Source organism: Silene latifolia, chromosome 4 (assembly GCF_048544455.1).
Source record: "Silene latifolia isolate original U9 population chromosome 4, ASM4854445v1, whole genome shotgun sequence".
NCBI classification, from domain to species: Eukaryota; Viridiplantae; Streptophyta; class Magnoliopsida; order Caryophyllales; family Caryophyllaceae; genus Silene; species Silene latifolia.
The window spans coordinates 17,097,755-17,121,046 of NC_133529.1; the positions used below are offsets into that span (position 1 = coordinate 17,097,755).

The 23,292-nt window shown below is 40.0% G+C and overlaps 1 non-coding gene across 1 annotated transcript; it reads left to right on the top strand.

Annotated features, from left to right (window-relative positions):
• The first annotated feature begins 22,594 nt into the window (after positions 1-22,594).
• On the top strand, positions 22,595-22,701 carry LOC141654520 (small nucleolar RNA R71). Its single transcript, XR_012548078.1, has one exon. It is a non-coding gene; the product is annotated as a small nucleolar RNA R71 (small nucleolar RNA).
• The last annotated feature ends 591 nt before the right edge of the window (positions 22,702-23,292 follow it).

Consider the following 23,292-nt stretch of genomic DNA (forward strand, 5'->3'; position numbering starts at 1 on the left):
GATGTGAAACAATGCAAGGCTTAAGCAAAAAGACAGTTATCAGCAACGAAAAACTCCAATCAGACTCAACCTAAAATGCAAAAATAAACATGATTTTTGTTTTCGATTTTTTTCCGATGTTTTTAAGTCTTTATGGATTTTTTGAAATAAAAACAATGCAAACGTAAGTAAACGTGATAACAGAAATGCAATAAAAACAACATGCAGACACGATATGGATGCATACCCTCCCCAAACCAAACTGTACAATGTCCCCATTGTACAAAGTAAAGGAGAAGAAATGCAGACTAAAGAGAGGGAGAGTCGAAAACTTACAAAAGCGCGCAAACCACGAACCTCCCCAAACCGAACCAGGAAGAGAGGTTGGTAGGGTTCTCGATCGACAAAGGATCCGCTCGATCGAGAAGAAAATGGTACTCGATCGAGACAAATAACACTCGATCGAGGCTTTAAGCAGTGCAGATACTCGATCGAACAGATAGGAGCTCGATCGAGAGCTTTGAAAGGGAAGGACTACTCGATCGAGCAAGAAAACTACTCGATCGAGAGCTGTTGCATCAGTAAGCAACAGTACAGTACCTGTGCTGTACAATTCACGCATAAACTCTATTAAAATTGTTCAAACGCACACCAAACAGAAATAAAGAGTGTCAAAAGTTTCAAAAACAAACACAACAAATTACAATCGGGTTGCCTCCCGAAAAGCGCAGGTTTATGAGGTCCCGCATGACCTATAAGCGTCAAACATCACGCTCCGCCATCGCGTCGAAAAAGAGAACTTCGACGCGGCCAACAACAGCATCAACCCCATAATAGTGCTTCACAAGATGACCATTAACTTTGAAGCGATTCCCCTCGGAGTCCTCTAACTCAACCGATCCAAATTTTGTGACGCCAGTCACCGTGTACGGACCACTCCACCTGGACTTCAGCTTACCAGGAAACAATCTCAACCGGGCATTAAACAGTAACACCTTTTGCCCAACATGGAACTCACGGGGTACAATCCTCTTATCGTGCCAACGCTTAGTCTTCTCCTTATAAATTCGGGAGCTATCATAAGCGTTCAGCCGAAACTCCTCCAGCGCATCTAGCTGCAATAAACGCTTCTCACCACACGAGTCAGCATCATAATTAAGCTGGCGGATGGCCCACCAAGCTTTATGTTCTAGCTCAACAGGTAAATGACAAGACTTTCCATACACTAAACGATACGGTGAAGCATCGATTGGTGTCTTAAAAGCCGTCCTATAAGCCCACAACGTGTCCTCCAATTTAGCACTCCAGTCTTTCCGTGATTTAGACACTACTTTACTCAATATCTATTTTAGTTCCCTATTAGAGACTTCAACCTGTCCGCTAGTCTGAGGATGATACCCCAAACCCCTACGGTGTTTGACACCATATTTAGACAGCAAAGCAGTCAACTGCTGTTCTCTAAAATGCATACCCCTATCGCTAATGACGACCCTAGGGACACCAAAACGGGGAAAAATAGTCTTATGAAACAGCTTAATCACAGTACTGGCATCACAATTGGGAGTGGCAATCGCCTCCACCCACTTAGACACATAGTCTACTGACTACGAGAATATACCCGTTACCCTGGCTAGACGGGAATGGCCCTTGATAATCGATGCCCCATACATCGAAAATCCAACCTCTAAAATGCCGTTACGAAGCATCTCATGTCTCTTGGAAATGTTTCCGTTCTCGACAAGCATCACGGCTAGCAACAAAAACTTTAGTGTCGGCGAAAAGAGTTGGCCAATAAAAGCCCGACCGCAATACCTTAGCCACGGTACGTGATGGACCGTGGTGTCCTCCACAAGGAGCCGAATGGCAGCCTTCTAGGATAGCTTTGGTCTCCCACTGCGGAATACACCCCCTCGTAGAGTCCGTCCGCACATTCCTTAAATAAATAAGGGTCATCCCAGAAATATTGCCGTGCATCGTGTAAGAATCTCTTGCGGCTGGCGATGAGATAAATCCGGTGGCGTTACGTGTGACAAAATTAGCATAGTCTCGCAAACCAAGGTTCAGCACCATCCTTAGAATTCACGGAGGTCACGGAAAAAACATCACGAGAAAATAAAGAGTCATCAAAGCAAAAGAATCATTAATAGGAAGATAATCCCCCCCTCTGTTGCGTCGGGACGCGACGGATGGTCGGCTACGACATTTTTCGCTCCCTTTTTATCCTTAATCTCCAAGTCAAACTCCCGTAAAAGGAGTATCCATCTCAAAGAATGCGGGCTTAGCTTCCTTCTTGTTGAGAAGGTGTTTTATTTGCATGATCTAAAAATAATAACTTTAGAACCCAACAAATACGATCTAAACTTATCTAACACATAAACAACAGCTAAAAGCTCCTTCTCCGTGGTAGCATATTTCACTTGAGCCTCATCCAGAGTTCGGCTCGCATAATAGATCGCACTCAGTGCCTTGTCTTTCCGCTGGCCTAGCACCGCTCCTAGTGCATAATCACTGGCATCGCACATAATCTCGAAAGGCAGCTTCCAATCCGGAGGCTGGATAATGGGTGCAGAGACCAAAGCCTGCGTCGAGTAGTTTCATAACCTCAGCCGTCACAACCTCTTCCATCTTTGGATGCAGCTTCCGCTGACCCTGTCTGCAAGGGTTGTGATCATCCTCTAGCTCAATCCTGTGCATGCAGACATCAGGGCTGATGCCCTTAAGGTCATCCAACGAATATCCCATCGCCTTCCTATTTCTCTTAAGAAACAGATCAATAAAGCGATTAAGCGTTCGTCGTTGAGCTTAGCACTCACAATCACTAGGAACTGCTCAGTATCATCAAGGAAAGCATACTTAAGATGAGAGGGAAGAGCCTTACGCTCGGGGACCTTTACCTCGACTGAGCACAAAGTATGTGCTAAGTTCTCTACTGCATTCGGTGAACGTCGACAACTCTATCTCATCTGTGGCAATTCCAAGCAACTCCTCGACATCATCCTCGTCATCTGAAAAATCTGCACACTCATCTAGAAACATCAAAGACTCTTGCGGATCCTTAACTAAGGAATCGACCAAAACTAAAAGCGAGACTCATCAATAATATCAACAGAATAACAAGTATCCTCTATCATTGGTCTAGACAAGGTCTCGAGCAGACTAAACGTAATCACATCATCCCCTACCTCTAGAGTCAAACGCCCGAGTTTGACATCAATAATAGCTCATTTGTACACAAAACGGTCTACCAGAATAATGCAGTGCGGGTATCCTCAGCAATATCTAATACAATAAAGTCCACTGGAATAAAGAATTTGCCCACCTTGACGGGCACATCCTCTAAGATGCCTAAGGGCCGTCTAACAGATCTGTCGGCCATCTGCAGGGTGATATTGGTCATTTTTAGGTGACCCAATTTAAGCTTAAAAAAGATAGAATAGGGCATGACACTGACACTAGCTCCAAGGTCACACAGCGCACTATTTATCATCACATCTCCTATAACACAAGAAATAGAGAAACTACCCGGGTCTTTCAATTTAGGGGGAGACTTTCCTGAAATTAGACTACTAGACTCTTCCATGAAAGCGACAGTTGTTGTTTCTCCAAATTCCCTCCTACGCGTAATAATATCTTTCATAAATTTTGCGTAAGGAGGTATTTGGGTAATTAACTCAGCAAAAGGAATGGTTACCTGAATATTTCTTACCATATCCGCGAATTTGCTGAATTGTCTCTCCGTCTTCGTGTCGTGCAATCGACTCGGATAAGGGACCTTGACCGTAGGAAGTGGGTCCTCTTCTTTCTCTTTACCTTTATCAGTTCTTGACACCCTCGCAGCACAGGAGGGTACCCCACTACGTCCACCATTGGAATGCGTGTCCGCATGCTCAGTGTCTCTCGATCGAGCCTCAGAAGTGCTCGATCGAGAGCTTTTCTTACTAACCTCTCTCGATCGAGAGGTTTCATTGTGTAGCTCACTCGATCGAGAGGTGTCGGCTCTCGATCGAGGGATTTCTTCCTCAGCACTGGTCGATCGAGAAGTAAGTTCACTCGATCGACCACCCTTCAACAGTTCTTCGTCATTTTGCTGAACAGTAATCCCTGCCTCGACATTTGAACTTTCTGGAGTATGTTCTGGTCCGTCATAAGTGCGACCACTCCTCAAACTTATTGCATTTACCGGGTCTTCCTCTAAGCACATTGACTCACATTTTTCGAGCAGTTTACGGAAGGCATCCGCACCAGATTCCTGCTCAAGATGTTGTGTGTGAATGGCGGCCTTAAGATTGTACTCGGCTTGAATATTGACAGCACAAAGCTCGAAGGAAGAGCCTCCTTGCCTAAACTTCCGATAGGTTAGAACTCTCTCGGATGTAACCATACATGAAATGGGATTGTGTCCCCATTCGCCACATCTTCCACAAATTACCTCCATAGCTGAACTATAACCTGTAAGCACAAAAACACTCGGGCCAAGAATGAGAACTGTCTCAAGGAATAAATTCCCGGAGAGAAAAGACAAACAAAGAAACTATAAAATTGCACCGCCTCCCCGGCAACGGCGCCAAAATTTGACACGGCTGTCGCAACCCTGTCAAAGATAAAACCAACGGGTCTCAACTTAATGTAGTAGAGGCTGTCGGGTATCGAATCCACATGGAGATGGGAATCCTATAGTCAACTAGGTCTGTCGAAAGTAACCAAAATGGGGGGGGGGGGGTTTGTTGTTTGTTTTCTAAAAAACTACGAGCAAAGGAGAGAGTAAAAGGAACGAGAAAGAAATAAAATAGAGATGAACAAAAGAGAAGGGTACTAGGATTGTCGGTTCACCATGGCTTCTAAAGTCCGGACTAAATCATAAATGCCCTAAATTCAATCTGTGGGTAATAAACGTCACCTTTCGGTCCTTAATTCGCCCTAGGCAATACTAGTTTAGCTTTCGCCCTAGCTAGTATAAATCCTAATGAAACGCTGCAGATCTACCCCTTTTTCAATCTTTCGATCTAGGAGAAGAGGATATCGAGGCAGTTAATTGAGTGCGTCGACTCAAACAATTAAAAGATATTAAAGCAGCAGATGCATACAACTAGACTACGGGTATTTTAATTAAATCGTCCTTCCTATGCCATGGCTACCCTAAACCCTAGCTAAACGATTAGCTACTCATGATCGAAATAAGGAACAATAATAGCGAAGCAAATGACAATAGATAACATGATAAATGAAATTGAACTGAAATTATGCGAATGATAATACCGAATTCAACGAAGGAAAGAATTGAGAAATGGCGATGAAAAGTATTTATGGTCCATAAACTAAAGCAACAGTCTCCGTTCTACGTCTAAAAAAATGTGATAATTAGGTCTCTAGTATTCTCTGCCTATTTATAAGAAAAATAGCAAAGAAACAAAGCGTGTAAAATAACAACACAATCGATCCAAAGCCCATCAGCGCGCGGCCTCTCGATCGAGAATAGTGGAGTTCGATCGAGACCTTCACCTTTGCATTCACTCGATCGAGAATAGGACATCTCGATCGAGGAATTCTTGACACACATGCCTCTCGATCGAGCAACTGTGGAGTTCGATCGAGAGGCCTTGACTTCTTGTGTGTTCTCCTATTCCTTTGGATGCCTTCACGCATCTCAAGACGGTAAGGTTTCACGCCGATTCTCTTAAGCAAGCTTGGAGGACCACAAATAGGCTGATTTCCAGTCATTCCGGTTCGTACCTACAAATAATGCAAAACAGACCAAAGTAGACTATTCAGGGGCATTTGTAGTAAAATACTACGAAATAAGCATAGAAATGTGTGCTAAAAAGGCCTAAAAAGGTCTATAAGAAATGCACACATCAGGAATCGAGCCTTGGACCTCCCACGCGACATATGCATAGCTGCTGATCTTACCACTGCGCCACACACACATACTCACAATTTGACAACGTTTGTGAATAATTATAATGGTTTGCTTTCCATATGAGGCCCCAAACATACTTAGGCCTCGGTTCCAAGGACCGAATGGAACATGCTTTGGGCCGCCCCTGTCCCACAGAATCTTCAGATCATCTAGAAGTGGTTCCAAATACACATCTATGTCATTTCCAGGTTGTCGAGGGCCAGATATCAACAAAGACAACATCAGATACTTCCATTTCATGCAAACCCATGGGGGCAAATTATAGATGTCAGATAATAATTAAAGACTTGATTAAAACGTAGATTTGGGAAGATGTGTAAAAGGCGGTGCAGGATTTAAAGTCAGTAATTTCTTTTTCAACGCCTCGAGACGTATCTCACAAGGAATTAGGGGCAAACTGTTTGGGACAATTTCTGTATATTGGGCCAACATATGATTGGGTCCATTAGAGCTAGTTTAGTGAATTGGGCCGAGGAAGCTAGATATTGGGAGGAGCCCGCGTGTCGAAAATCATTAGGGAGATTTCAGGGAGATTTTAGGGAGATCAGGGAGAATAGAATACAAGGCCGTGTTTAAGGAAAGAAGCACGATAGGACTTATATTACTTGCCATACAAGGAGTAGGACATGGCTAGGGTTCCTACCCTATAAATAGCTAAGAAGAAGAGGAAGAATATTCATTCAAGAACTATCATAGAAACACAACATATTGTGCTAGCTGGATTACCACACCATCTCCTTTGTACTTATTCTCGTATTCAAAGCTAGTGCACTCATTGGAAGGGTACCGTCCCTTCCCGCGGTCGTTTCTCAGATTGGGTTTTCCGCGTCACCAAATCTCTTGTGTTAATCTTTATTTACGTCTTTAATTTACTTATTTAGCATCAACATAAACAATTCAGTCAGCATACAACGAATAAGACCACATTGACCTTACTTAACCTAATTCGGTAGAAAATTACCAAAACAAAGTATATAACTATATTTGTAATTTTTGTTACAATATGCGGATTAACTAATGTAAAGAAGAAAGTGAATAGGAAATACTGATTTAATAATATGAGTAAAATCTACATAAGTTTTTAAATATATATTTACGATATTTAAGATACATATTGGAAAAATGAGATAATAAAGAATAAAATACAAGTATAAAAGTTGATGGGTTTGATAACACATTGTGACACATGAGGATCCTATATTAGGCCCAATATATAACTAGAACAACTTCCTAAAGATAGATCCAATTTATAGCTTTGCATATTTAGGCGGGAAAATTTCTTGTTTTGAAATTTCGTTTACTACCTTAACAATAATTTAAGGAAAAATAAAAGAAAAAAAATGTTGCCGACAAAACTTTACCCCAAACATCCCTTATCTACTAAATGAATATGTGAACTCAACAAATTTTCCTCTAAAAAGCATCTTTTTAAATAAGGAAACTATTGATAATTTAATTGTATTCATTAAATAAATAAGGAAACTAATAATTATAATGTATTTCATTATATTATTCTTTTCATTAAAATTAATCTTTTCATCAAATTATATAATTTTCACTAAACACTAAACTATAATATTTTAATTAAAATATAAATAATATAAAATTATAAACTATTAAATCTTTTATTGATGCTATTATTTAAGAATGATTTGACACATACTATGTATAAACAAACCACAAATCGTTTTGATTACTTTCATGACAAAAAAAAATTGAGAGAATTTATAAATTCGAATCATTAGTTTTGTGGTAACTCCGCCTGTGAGTGTTTTCGGGCATTCACTGCTGGTCCCAAGCCCGGATAAAGGAGGAGGGTTGCGGTAGGTCTGTGGCAGCCAGCATAAAAACTTAGTCACATTTTATGGACATGAATCGGAATTTGAACATCGTTGGGCGTCTCCTCGAAGCGGCATTTGCACTTCTTAGACCCGGGTGTAGTGAAAAGTATGTGAGGGTTGCTAGGTCGTCGCCCGGAAGCGACGCGCCATCTTTACATCTGAGGGTGGTGTCAAATAGGCAAGGGTGCGCTACATCTTCTAGACCCGGGTGTAGTGAAAAATATGCAAGGGTTGTTATGTCGTCGCCCAAAAGCGGCGTGCCACCTCGAAGTATGGGTGTGGTGTCAAATAGGTTTGGACCTAGGAAGCATGGTCAAGAGCGGGTAAAGAAATCAGGACATGACTTTAGGAAGGGTAGTAGGTTACGTTTTGGTACTTGGAATGTTGGCTCTTTGACAGGGAGATTAGCTGAGGTAGGGGAGGTTATGAAAAGGAGGAGAGTGCATATAATGTGTCTACAAGAGACAAAGTGGGTCGGAGATAAAGCAAGGGTGATAGCGCCTTGGGGTTATAAGCTTTGGTACACGGGTAAAGACAAAAGTCGTAATGGAGTGGGTATTGTCATTGATAAAGATTACATTGATGATGTGGTAGAAGTATCGAGAAAGAGTGATAGGATTATGAGCATTAAGCTTGTAGTCGGGGATGAGGTGGTGACTGTTATAAGTGCCTACGCACCTTAAGTAGGTTTGGATGCTTCTTTTCGACGAGCCTTATGGGAAGATTTGGAAGAGGTTTTAGAACGAGTCCCTATTGGAGAGAAATTAATCATTGGTGGTGACCTCAATGGGCATGTGGGTATTAGTCGAGTGGGCTTCGAGAACATTCATGGGGGTTTTGGGTTCGGGGAGAGAAATGAAGCAGGAAGTGACATTTTAGATTTTGCTTTGGCATATGACTTGGGTGTAATGAACACTTGGTTCGAGAAAAGACATTCTCATTTGGTGACTTATAGAAGTGGAGGAAATGCTAGTCAAATTGACTTCCTTTTGGTAAGGAATGTGTGGAGGAAAGAATACACCGATTGCAAGGTCATACCCGGGAAAAGTGCCGCAACACAACATAGACTAGTGGTTCTTGATTTTCGGGGTAAGAGAGACTTGAGGAAGAGAAAGATAATCGGTGAGGCACGGATCAAGTGGTGGAAGCTACAAGGGGGAAACCAACAAGCGTTTTTGGATAAGGTTGGAAGTAGCGATATTTGGTCGGATTGCGAGGAGAAAGATATTGATGCAACGTGGGATAAATTGGAGCATGTTGTAAAGGATTTGGCGAGGGAGGTGTTAGGGGAATCTAAAGGGAATAAACCATCAAGTAAGGACACATCTTGGTGGAACGATGTGGTGAGACAAGCGATAAAGACTAAACGTGAATGCTATAAGGTTCTGGGGAAATGCATAAGTGATGAGAACTTTGAAAAGTACAAGGAGGCTAGACGAGCCGCTAAAAAGGCCGTACGGGATGCGAGGGCAAAAGTTAACCAAGAAGTTTATGCCAGGTTGGACACGAGAGAAGGATAGAAAGATATCTATAAACTGGCTCGCATAAGAGACCGAAAGACGAGAGATATTGGGAGAGTTAGGTGTGTGAAAGATATGGACAACAAGGTTCTGGTTCAGGATAACGAAATAAAGGATATATGGAGTTCTTACTTTGATACTTTATTCAATGGACATCGGGAACAAGGTTTTGGGGATGTAGAGGTAACACCAAGCATGGTTAATCGGGAATTTGTGCGTAGAATACAAAAGAGTGAAGTTAGAAAGGCGTTAAGGAAGATGGGGTCAAAGAAAGCAGAGGGACCGGATGGTATACCCATAGAAGTTTGGAGGTGCTTCGGGGAGAAAGGGATTGAATGGATAACCATGCTCTTCAACAAGATTTGGAGGAGCAACAAGATGCCATCGGCTTGGAGGAGAAGCACTCTTGTCCCTTTGTACAAGAATAAAGGTGATGTTCAAGAGTGTTCCAATTATCGGGGAATTAAACTTATGAGTCATACGATGAAGTTATGGGAGCGGGTAATCGAGCAAAGGCTTAGGAGATGTGTAGACATCTCGGATAACCAATTTGGATTTATGCCCGGGAGATCGACTATGGATGCGATTTTTCTCATGGGACAGTTGATGGAATACCATCGGGATAAGAAGAAGGACTTACATATGGTTTATATTGACTTGGAAAAGGCATATGATAGGGTACCAAGAGAAGTACTTTTGTGGGCTTTGGCGAGAAAGGGTGTGTCGCGAAAATATATTGACCTCATAAATGACATGTATGAGGGGGCTAGTGCAAGTGTTCGCACTAATGTTGGGAAAAGGGAAGAATTTTCTATTACCATCGGGGTGCATCAAGGTTCCGCACTTAGTCCTTTTCTCTTTGCTATAGTTATGGATGAGTTGACAAGGGATATTCAGGACGACATCCCTTGGTGTATGATGTTTGCTGATGATATTGTGCTGATTGATGAGACAAAAAGAGGGGTGGAGAGAAAGTTGGAATTGTGGAGGCGGACTTTAGAGACTCGTGGGTTCAAGGCGAGGGAGTAAGGCGAGTATTTGAGGTGTCAGTTCAGTAAGGTGACGGGGTTGAGATCGACAGAGGCGGGGAGTATTAGTTTCGATGGGAATGTTGTTGAGGGTTCGGATTTCTTCAGATATCTAGGATCTATTATTAAAAAAGATGGGGAGTTAGAAGGAGATCTGGCTCACAGAATTAAAGCGGGATGGTTGAAATGGAAGAGTGCTTCAGGGTTTCTATGCGATAAAGATATGCCCCAGAGATTAAAGGGAAAATTTTATCGCACGACAATTAGGCCTGCCTTACTTTACGGTTCCGAGTGTTGGGCCGTGAAGCATTGTCACATTCATAAGATGAGTGTGGCGGAGATGCGCATGTTGAGGTGGATGTGCGGACATACAAGGAAAGATTGGTTAAGGAATGAGGTGATTAGGGAAAAGTTAAAAGTGGCGCCAATAGAGGACAAGATGATGGAAAACCGACTAAGATGGTTTGACCATATGAGAAGGAGACCTATGGACGCACCAGTTAGGAGGCAGGAGACTTGGAGAACAGAAAAGGTCCCTAGAGGTAGAGGAAGACCTAGACAAACATGGTTGAGAGTGATAGAGCACGATATGATAGTGCTGGGGCTTGAGGAGAGTATGGTGATGGAGAGGGCACAATGGAGGGAAATGATACATGTGGATTTTTAGTATTTGATGTTTTTACCAACCACTTTCTTATAGATTTTAGCTGGTTCATTCCGGATCCTTAATTCTATTTCGGTTTTTAAAAATCGTTTTAATCTTTTCTCTCGATCTAAATTTTAAGTTTTTATAAAATAAAGCCGGAATTCGATTTTAAAACCCCTAAGTTTACCTTGACTTTCCTTTACATTTTCGTTCTTCCTTTTTGTTTTTCATCTTCCCTTTTTTATTCGCATTTTGAGGCGTGCATTCACCCATGGACGGTTCAAATGGACGATTCATGTCAGCCGACCCCAAATTAATTTTGGGATTAAGGCTCTGATGTTGTTGTTGTTGTTGTTGTTGTTGTTGTTGTTGTAATCATTAGTTTTGTGGTATAAAAAAAAATACATTTCAGCACATTACTCAATTATCTTGGATTAATTTTCAGTTTTAATTTTTTTTTCGAAATAAATTACAATAACGAGAAAAATGAACAATTACGTTAATGAGATACCACTATTATATTATTTTACAGTTCAATTTTACTCAATTTTCTTGAATAGTTTACAGTTCAATTTTTTTCCCCATATTAAAATATAATGACGTGAAATATGAAAATTTAATGAGGTGTTATGATTAAGTAATACAAAAATAAAAACTCTTTAAATACCCCGCATTCATTACGCGGGATCTAAACTAGTTGTTAGATTGTCTTGTTAACAACACACCCGAAAATGACTCGAACCTAAAATGACCCGAAAGGTCCCGACCTGACTTGAGTTTCTGCAAACCGAAAAGGACCTTACCTAAATTTACTTGACATTTACCTGTCCCGGTTGATCTATTTTCCATGTATAAGTACAAAGCTTTCAAAACAACATTTTAACCTTGTCTTTAAAGACGGGTTACTTGGTTCAAGTATGGATCGGCAGAAAACGGTTTCACTTTGGTCTTTGTTTCGTTTTCAGTTAAATTCCAATCGGGTTCATTTCGACTGCCACCTTAATTAGGCAGTGCTATTTTGGATCGGGTCAATAAAATATCATCTTGGTTTCAATAGTAATCTTAATGCATTGGATTTCAATTGATGGTTATCAAATTATACCTCGCAAGTGCACGATTGTCGTTGTACACTATTGAGAGTCGATCCCAGAAGGAGCTAGGAAGAGTATTAATCATTCTAATCCTTTAGTTTAGCTAAGTCGACAATATTTGGATGAGGTTTTAAACTAAACAACTAAACTAAATAAAATAAAATGCAAATTATCAAAAGATGATAAATGAGTAAGAGAGGAATAAATTGTAAATCAAATGATAAAAAAGGTCTAGAACTCGGTTCTCCCACAACGATTCATAATTCCACATCACGATTTCCTAGGCTAATCACTCGGGTAGACAAGCAAGGAGGAGGTGGCCCTAATTCACCAAAAACCCCCATCTCGGGTTCGAAATAGGACACTAGAACTACCCACCAACCCCCCTCTCGGATTCGAAGGTTGGAATTCCTAACCAATTACCCGGCTACCCTAAGAACATGCATTTTCCCAGTGTGGCTTAGTAATGGCTAAGGTCATTAAGCACTCATCGTTTTCCGGGTCATCCCACTCCTCCTCTCGGAGGTTGATTTCAAACGCTAGCCTAGAGGTACCCTCCATTGGTTCTCCCCGTCGGTCTCAACCTAGGTTAGTGATAAGATCAATTTCTGGGTATCCAATTCACAACGTAACCAACTTTCGTTGGTGGATAAGGGTTACAAATCGACACTACCCACAATTGACCCATAAACCAATTCAATCCTCTAGACTATCCTCACTAATCTCCCCCAACAATTAGCCTTTATGTGAATCAATTTGTGAAATTACTCATGTTGGGTCAAACCGAGTCCTAGTAAAAGACTACTCGCTAATCATTTCTACTAAGACAAGATAATTAGTAAAGATGGATTCTTTAATCATGAACATGGTGTGAAAATGGATTCTACAATTAATCGTGTAATTGATACCGTCGTTTAGTATCAAAGTTAAATTTATAATTCCAACTACAACTATAGCTAGCGGCAGTCGGGTCGAACCACAGAGAGGCAGATGTAATAATTAGCTGTCTAATTTCAGTCTAAGGTAACGATTATGTGGGGGTTGAATTGAATTGGTCTATAACTAATGAACAAAAAACTAAAGAAATGTATAAAATCAAATATAAAAAGGGTACTAAGATGGTCGGTTCGCTGTAGTTTCGGAAGCAGCATACTAGGTAGGTCTGAAATAAACACATGAGGCGGGAAAACAAGAGGTCCTCTCGGTCCACTCTCAACAAGTAGCATTTTTCGATCTCGCTACGGGTCCCTAATATCTCTAGTACTGACTCTCGTCCTCTGAAAAGTGATTTATAACCTAAACTTTACCTATATTTCGATCTTAGCATAGTTTAGTCGTTTTAATTGGTAGTCTAACAACTTTCCCTATCTTTCGATCTAAAGGGTCAGTCAATTACTAAGCATTCAACTAGTCGCGTGCACTCGATTCGTCAAATATAGAATTTAAATCAATTAAAACGATGCAAAACCTCACGTGGCGGTCGATCGACCGGGGTGTGTGGTCGATCGACCGTGGCGCGATTCAGTTGTATCATTCTCTCGCCGCCTAATCTACGGTTCCCTACATCCTAGCACAAGGTATTTAGCTACTCATAATATTGGTAAAAACAACAACAAGATTAACGAAATAGGCTACTGAATTCATGCTTAAATTAACGGAACAAAAGATTAGCATAAAACGATAATTATGGCTTCGGGAAACTAATCTATCAATTCACCAAAAACCCCCATCTCGGGTTCGAAATAGGACACTAGAACTACCCACCAACCCCCCTCTCGGATTCGAAGGTTGGAATTCCTAACCAATTACCCGGCTACCCTAAGAACATGCATTTTCCCAGTGTGGCTTAGTAATGGCTAAGGTCATTAAGCACTCATCGTTTTCCGGGTCATCCCACTCCTCCTCTCGGAGGTTGATTTCAAACGCTAGCCTAGAGGTACCCTCCATTGGTTCTCCCCGTCGGTCTCAACCTAGGTTAGTGATAAGATCAATTTCTGGGTATCCAATTCACAACGTAACCAACTTTCGTTGGTGGATAAGGGTTACAAATCGACACTACCCACAATTGACCCATAAACCAATTCAATCCTCTAGACTATCCTCACTAATCTCCCCCAACAATTAGCCTTTATGTGAATCAATTTGTGAAATTACTCATGTTGGGTCAAACCGAGTCCTAGTAAAAGACTACTCGCTAATCATTTCTACTAAGACAAGATAATTAGTAAAGATGGATTCTTTAATCATGAACATGGTGTGAAAATGGATTCTACAATTAATCGTGTAATTGATACCGTCGTTTAGTATCAAAGTTAAATTTATAATTCCAACTACAACTATAGCTAGCGGCAGTCGGGTCGAACCACAGAGAGGCAGATGTAATAATTAGCTGTCTAATTTCAGTCTAAGGTAACGATTATGTGGGGGTTGAATTGAATTGGTCTATAACTAATGAACAAAAAACTAAAGAAATGTATAAAATCAAATATAAAAAGGGTACTAAGATGGTCGGTTCGCTGTAGTTTCGGAAGCAGCATACTAGGTAGGTCTGAAATAAACACATGAGGCGGGAAAACAAGAGGTCCTCTCGGTCCACTCTCAACAAGTAGCATTTTTCGATCTCGCTACGGGTCCCTAATATCTCTAGTACTGACTCTCGTCCTGAAAAGTGATTTATAACCTAAACTTTACCTATATTTCGATCTTAGCATAGTTTAGTCGTTTTAATTGGTAGTCTAACAACTTTCCCTATCTTTCGATCTAAAGGGTCAGTCAATTACTAAGCATTCAACTAGTCGCGTGCACTCGATTCGTCAAATATAGAATTTAAATCAATTAAAACGATGCAAAACCTCACGTGGCCAGTCGATCGACCAGGGTGTGTGGTCGATCGACCGTGGCGCGATTCAGGTTGTATCATTCTACTGCCGCCTAATCTACAGTTCCCCTACATCCTAGCACAAGGTATTTAGCTACTCATAATATTGGTAAAAACAACAACAAGATTAACGAAATAGGCTACTGAATTCATGCTTAAATTAACGGAACAAAAGATTAGCATAAAACGATAATTATGGCTTCGGGAAACTAATCTATCAATTCACCAAAAACCCCCATCTCGGGTTCGAAATAGGACACTAGAACTACCCACCAACGCCCCTCTCGGGTTCGAAGGTCGGAATCCCTAACCTATTACCCGGCTTCCCTAAGAACATGCATTTTCCCAAGGTGGCTTAGTAATGGCTAAGGTCATTAAGCACTCATTGTTTTTCGGGTCATCCCACTCCTCCTCTCGGAGGTCGATTTCAAACGCTAGCCTAGAAGTACCCTCCCTTGGTTCTCCCTTTCGGTCTCAACCTAGGTTAGTGATAAGACCAATTTCTGGGTATCCAATTCACAACCTAACCAACTTTCGTTGGTGGACAAGGGTTACAAATTGACACTACCCACAATTGACCCATAAACCAATTCAATCCTCTATACTATCCTCACTAATCTCCCCCAACAATTAGCCTTTATGTGAATCAATTTGTGAAATTACTCATGTTGGTTCAAACCGAGTCCTAGTAAAAGACTACTCGCTAATCATTTCTACTAAGACAAGATAATTAGTAAAGATGGATTCTTTAATCATGAACATGGTCTGAAAATGGATTCTACAATTTATCGTGTAATAACCCAACAAATTTAAGAGGTAATGCTAATTTAACTAAGAAGAGCAAAGATTAAGACAAAAAGACTCAAACTTTAACACAATCACCCAAAGGTTCAACCTTTAGATGAGAAACAACAATGGTGAACACGAATAAGATGAACAAGATAAAGACAATAACAATCTAACAACAATAGAGAAGAATTCAAGCATAAACAATTAACAAAACTTGAATGAAAGTAAATGTAAACAAATGAAATTATGGGAGAGAATTGTACCAACAACATGGAAACTTTGAATTGATGGAATGAAGAACTTGGATAAACAAGAGAACAATTGTATTAATTTTTGAGTAAAGATTACAACTTGGGTAAGAGGAAAATTGAGAGAGGAAAATAAATTTAGGGTTCTACAAAATATTTAGAAAGGAAAATAATCTAACTAGTCTAATTGATTGTCTAATTCTAAGATGGTGTAATGTGAGTGTAAGGGTGTCTAATATATATATTCTTCTAATTACTAATTACTAATCTTATTAATAATAATAATAATAATAATAATAATAATAATAATAATAATAATAATAATAATAATAATAATAATAATAATAATAATACTAATAATAATAATAATAATAATAATAATAATAATAATAATTTTAGACCTATATTAATCCTAATAACCCCCACCCAACTCAACTAATCGACACTTTACTCCCCAAAGCCAAACAAAAAGGAAACAAAAGGGAAAAAGACGGAGCAGGGAGGCCTGTCGGCCCGCCAGCCGCCGACCATGTCACCGGTAGCGAGACCATTGAAGCAAGGAGGAGAATTAAATATTTGTTGTTGTGTGCCGGTTGACCGGCAGACGGGATACCGGTAGAGAGCACACAAAATGATGCGAGATTTGAAGGGGTGTAGTCTATGCCGGTCTGTCGGCTGCCGGGGGGCTATGACGGTAGCGAGACCTTCACAAAAAGGATGGGAAAATGGTGTGTGCCAGCCGGTTGAGGGAGTCGGCTGCCGGGTTACCGGCATAAGATCACAAAACTTCAATTTAGCTCGGTTTCGAGCTTCGAGTAGATGAATGAATTGATGATGACTGGTTGAGCAAGTGATGGGCATGAATGGTGGTTGGTGGCTGAAATGACGAAGGAACTGGTGATGGTGCAGTGGCTGGTCGTGTTTGGCGAATCCCGATGTCGGGTTTTCGGGTTCTAGAATAAGAGGATGGCAATGGTGATGCAATGACGACTGAATTCAAATGGTGGCTGAATTGCAGCTGCTGCTGGCGGTTGATGTCGAGTTTGGTGATGATGATGTGTGGCTGATGCGTGAGTGATGGTGATAATGGAGAAGTAGGGGAAGAAGACGAAATGCAAGGACATTAGTTATGGAGGTGCTAGTTCATGGAAGGTCAAAGTCAACCTTTGACTTTCCTTTTTCTGGTTTTCATTTGATCCGTTTTTGCTCTCTGACCCGTTTTAATTTCGTCTTGATTTATTCTAAATCGAATCTCCTCTTTATTATTTCGCTTTACCTACAAATTATTATAATAAAATGATATTAATAATAATAATAAATAAATATCCGACTAATTAATAAATATGACTACGACGATTAATTGTTATAAATTACTAATTTAAATGAGCTATAAAAAATAAAACGCACAAAAATCAAGTCTGATTAAAGTATAAATGTGGGGTAAAAAGTGACTAAAATACTACTCATCAAAACTCCCCACACTTAACCTTACTCGTCCTCGAGTAAGCTCATTAAACTAAACTAAGACCCTTAATATAAAAGTACTATCTAAACTACTAATATCCGATGAAAGGCAATTAACGGGCCTTCTTCGTCCCTTCAACTCACAATGAAATACAATGAGGTATGCATTCCGATGCAAGGCAAGTGGGGGCTTGCGGAAAATTTTGACACATTCTATCATGAAGCACGAAACAAACAATGGATGCATCTACAAAAAGTCAAACCACTTTCCTCATCTAAGCGGCCGTTTTGCTTTCAAAAATCGAATAAAGAGAGTCATTAGTGGTGGATGTCGTCTCCGGGTCTCACCGAGGTGTCAAGTCCCTAAGTCTAGCTCGAGTAACCAAATTGACAACATGGATGCCTAAGAAACAAATTCTAGGCGGGGAAAGGGGAAGTATGTAGCTATGCTCCCAAGATTGACACGACACACGCAAGATTCGACACCATATCAAACCCTTGACCAAAAGGAGACCAAAGTCCGACTCTCACAGGTTTCACTAGTCACTCAAATGAAAGAACGTGATTTTTGTGACAAAAAGTAACCAAAATCACTCTCCTAACTCGACTTACGAAGCATGCCCGCAATCTAATATGGTACTATATCCAATATCCACAAGAGAAATGTAAAATGATGCACATACAAGAGAGACAATCGGGTTGTAATGGGGCTCGGGTTCGGTGAAAAAGAGTTGGTGCAGGCACCGTTTTATGATATGTGAGGCTATCGGATCGAGTAGTCGCCACATCCAAACAATCCACTAAACTCTATCATGCAAATGAATTCTTCAACAAAATATGGCAAGATTTCCATTTCAAAAAAATCATTCAATTCTCTTCAAAAGAAACTCAATTTGCAAACGACCAACCCTTTATTTGGAACAAAATAAACATTATTTTCTTTTTGTTTTTTCATTTCATTTTCTCATTTTCTATTTGATTTTCTTCTTCATTTTCATTTTTTTCTTTTTTTCTTGTAAACCTCTTAATAATGCAAAAATTGGCCAACTATCAAGCTTCATTTCACTTTTGTGATATTTCGGACCGTTCACCTCAATAAGAATCAAATTTCCTACCCAATTATATACTCCTCCAAACAACTACAAAGACGAACTACTCAACAAGGTGAGATGTTTATGGAATGTAGTTATTTTATTGGCAATTGAAATGACAAGGCTTAGGCACAAATTGGGTAAACAAAAGGGAAAGATGATCAAATGGGTGAAAAATAAGCTTATTTGGCTATGAGAGGCTACTTTATTTGAACAAAATTGTCTCAACATGTACATCGACACTTCTACGGTAAGAATGAGCACCATACTTATGCGTTTTGACATGACAATACCACGTAAGGAGAACTACTCACATGACCTAAACGGGACCGGTTTGATGGACCGGCCATATGGAGGCTCTATCCTCACATTTTAGTAGCTATGTCGGACCTAGGTCAAGTCTCGAGCCTAATACGGTCTCACAAGGTGGTCGCAACTTGGTTGTTAAGCTAGACTTCCGGGTTTTTGCAAGCAAAAATCCTAACATGTGTCATCAAGAGGTACGAGCTATCAAGAGGAAAATGACACGGGCAAAACAAATTATAATCATTGGCAACATATGCCCTCCACTTTAGACCTTCTTTGCAAATATTTACAAACAAGATGCGACGTGTATGAAATGCAACTAAACATATGAACAAGCTATGTGAATGCAAGAGTGAACACATATATATATACACTTCTAGTCTAAATGCACACAATTTCTAGTCCTAACAACACACCAACAACACAAGTATATCCAAAACGGTTCCCAAAGGGAACACCCACATCAAATATCCCATCCTCCTCCATGCTTATATATATATATATATATATATATATATATATATATATACAAAAAGAGAAGGAAGGATAAAGGAGAAAGGATTGGAAGAATTTTACCAAACATCTTCTCCGATGCTTTCATGTGTTGTCAATCAAAAAAAGTTAGGATAAATGCAATATATATAATATAAACAATGCAAATATTTTTAAAATTTTCGAATTTTTTTTTTAGTTTTTAGGCGTTTTATATTTTTCTCAAATTAACAAGCAAATATATACAAATATAAACAATATGCACAACGTGGATATTTCCCTCTCCACACTTGAAATTTACATTGTCCTCAATGGAACAAAGTATAAGGAGAGAATAAGAAGAATAAATAACATATTTTTGTTGATTTTTTTTAATTTTCCAAAATGTAAGAACATGTTTTTGATTTTTTTTTGAATATTTGAAAATAAATAACATGTTTTTGGTATTTTTAAATGATGGAATTTCCTCCCCACACTTATTTATTTACATATTTCAAATGGAAATAAATGTGTGGAGGAAATTTAGAAATGAAATAAATGTTTTTGAATTTTTTTGAATTTTCAAATTTTTAGTGGTTTTTGGTTAATGAATGTAATGCATGAACTATTCTATATGCTAAATTTAAAGGACAATGCAAACTACACTACATGAATGCAAAGAGAGCTAATTTAGATTAACTCATATTCGGTTAAGTAAGCTAAATGCAAATGCAAGCAAAACATAAATAAATGAAGCAAAGGAAGAGAATTTATACTATGCGATGGTTCTTAAGGGACTCCACCAAACCTCTCATCCAAAATTTTGTTGCTTGAATTCTTTGGTGATGCAATCGATGTCACACAAGGCACGTAGTAACCGGTCAAAAAATTTAGCAAAAGCCTCAAACAAGCACAAATAGCACCAAGCTATAGCAAGGGTCAACCAACTTATTTTCCAACACTTCTTGTCATGGTTCCTCTTACTCTCCTTGGCTCCCTTTCTTGGGTCCCTTTAATAGTTAGACCCCTTAAACTTAGAATGGTAGTTAGGTGGTAGGAGGAATGTAATCTCATAAGTTTCACTTGTTGGAAAACTCTCTTCTTGGTCACCAAGGTAAGGAGATTGGTTGGAAATAGTAGGTGGAGGAGTCAACTTCTCAACATTGAGGTTCATGATGTTGTCATTTTTATCCCCATTTTCTTAACTCTCCTTTTGAACCGAACTATTTCCATGGAGGGCCGCCTCCAAGGCATCAATTTGAACTTCCCAATCACTTAAAGAGTTATCCAACCGAGGTGCATCTTCTAAAGGGCTTAGATTAAATGAATCCGGGAAGTTCAAAAATGATTCAATCTCATCATTAATTTGGTCTTCAAATTCATCTTCTTTTGAGTCATCTTTACCCAAATCTCCCTTAACATCAACTCTCAACACAAGATCACCTCCATTATCCTCCTTGTTTGTAGGACAAACTTCCAATGGATCCAAGTGTGAAGGCTCAATATTATCCTCATTCAAACAATCCTCCAACACATCCACTCTACAACAACAGTCACTCATAGAAGGAGATTTTTTGGAATTTTCCAATGAGAATTCTATCTTGTCATCACCAACTTGAAGAGATAGTTTGACATTCTTAACATCGATCATAGCACCCCTGGTAGCAAGGCATGGACGCCCTAGGATGATTGGAATTTTTGAATCCTCGGGAATATCCATTACATAGAAGTCGCAAGGTATCACAAGTTTTCCCACCTTGAGTGGAACATCCTCCACTAGGCCAATTGGATACCTCACCGATCTATCCGCGAGTTGTAAAGATACTCTTGTAGGTGAGAGCTCAAATCCCTTCATCTTCTTGAAAATCTTGAGAGGCATTAGCCTAATGCTAGCTCCCAAATCACATAAGGCCCTCTCTATTTGAATGGATCCAATTGTGTATGGGATAGAAAAACTACTTGGATCTTCAAGCTTTTGGGGCAACCCATTCATTAAGATTGCACTACATTCTTTGGACAAATTCACCGTTATTGTTGGACTCAAGAAATTTTTGTTGGAAATCAATTCCTTCAAGAATTTTCCATATGAGGGTATCTCCTTGATGGCATCAATAAAAGGCATGGTGATGTTCACACCTTTCATCATGTGCATGAATTTCCCATACTTTTGCTCAAGCTTTGCTCTTGCCAACCTTTGAGGGAAAGGGATTGGTGGCATATATGGTCTCACGACTTGTTGCTTGGGTTATTCAACAATCTTGGTATGTTCATCAACTACCATGGGAGTTTTCACAACAACTTCCACAAGATCATCTTCAACCACTTTTGGTGGTTCAACCACAACTTCCGGTTTGCGGCTCTTTTTCCTCTTTATGAACACCCGGTCTTCCAACTCCCTACCACTCCTCAAATGTATAGCATTAATGGTCTTTGGGTTCTCCTCGGTTTTACCCGCTTGAAATTGACTTATTTGAGAAGCCAATTGAGAGATTTGATTATCCGTCATTCTTTGGGAGGCTTGCATTTGAGTCCTTAGTTGGTTGATAGAAGACGTGTCCTCCTCTTGCCTTTGGTTGAAATGAGTGATGAATTGGGTTTGAGAATTCATCAATTGCTCTATCATGAGCTCCATGTTTGATTTAGGTTGGGGGGATTGTTGAAACGGTTGAGAATTTTGTTGAAACGGTTGGGAATTTTGTTGAAATGGTGGGTTGGTTGGTTGATTTAGTGGTTGGAATTGTGGTCTTGGTTGGAAGGTGGGATTTGCTTTTGGGCTTGGAAATTTGGTGTAAATTGTGGATTTTGTTGGAAAGTGTGGTTTTGGACATTTTGTGAGCCATGGGAAAAATTTGGGTGGGCTCTCATTCCGGGAAGGTATTGATTGTTGTTGAATGCTTGTCTAGCCGGAATTGATTCCCATACTCCATTCACTTGCTCCATACAATTTGCCTCTGCCATCATCAAAGGACATTCATTTGGTGGATGCCCTTGATCTCCACAAATCTCACAACAACACACTTGAGACCAATTTGATGAAGAGTTTCTTGAGGTGTTACTAGAGTTCAACAAAGCAATTTGTTGCTTGAGTTCTTCTATCAACCCTTTAACCTCAACATTGTTGGCCGACTCAACGGTTGTCTTTCCATTCCTCTTGTTCCTATCATTATTCCAATGAAAAGTTTGGGAAGCCATTTCCTCAATAAGCTCCTTGGCCGTCTTGTGATCAATTTTATCTAATGCCCCCTTTCCCGAGCCGGAATCTAGGTTCATTTTCATTTCATTGCTCAACCCCTCATAAAAGTTGTTGATCAACTCATCATCTCCAATCTCGTGATGAGGACAAAACCTTTGGAGTCCCTTATACCTTTCCCATGCCTCATAAAGGGTCTCATCATCATGTTTGGTGAAGCCTTGAAGCTCACTTTTGATCCTTGCGGTCCTTTGTGGTGGGAAGTACTTGTTTAAGAAAGCTTTGGAGACATCATCCCAAGTCCGAAGAGAATCGGGCTCACAACTATTCAACCATTCCTTAGCACTCCCCCTCAAGGAATAAGGAAAGAGCCTAAGGCGGATGATATCCTCCGACACTCCATTTGCCTTAAACATGTCACAACTATCCAAGAATTCACTAAGATGTTCATTGGGGTTTTCGGTGGCTCCCCCTTCGAATTGGTTTACTTGGACAAGTTGCAACAAAGTGGCCTTCACATCAAAGTTGTTGGCTTGAATAGATGGCCTGACAATACATGGGTTCACAACCTTCTTCGGAGCCAAATTATCCCTCATAGAAACCGCGGCCATTGTTGCTTCTTCGGGAGTTCCAAATGGATTCTCAAAAAACTCAAAAGGGGCCGGTTCTTCTAAAACACCTTCCACTACCCAAGAGAGGGATAAGTAACAAAGAAAGACCTAGTCTAAACTAGAATAAAATGATTAATATCTAGCCTTTGCTCCCCGGCAACGGCGCCAAAAACTTGATGGTTATTAAATTATACCTCGCAAGTGCACGATTGTCATTGTACA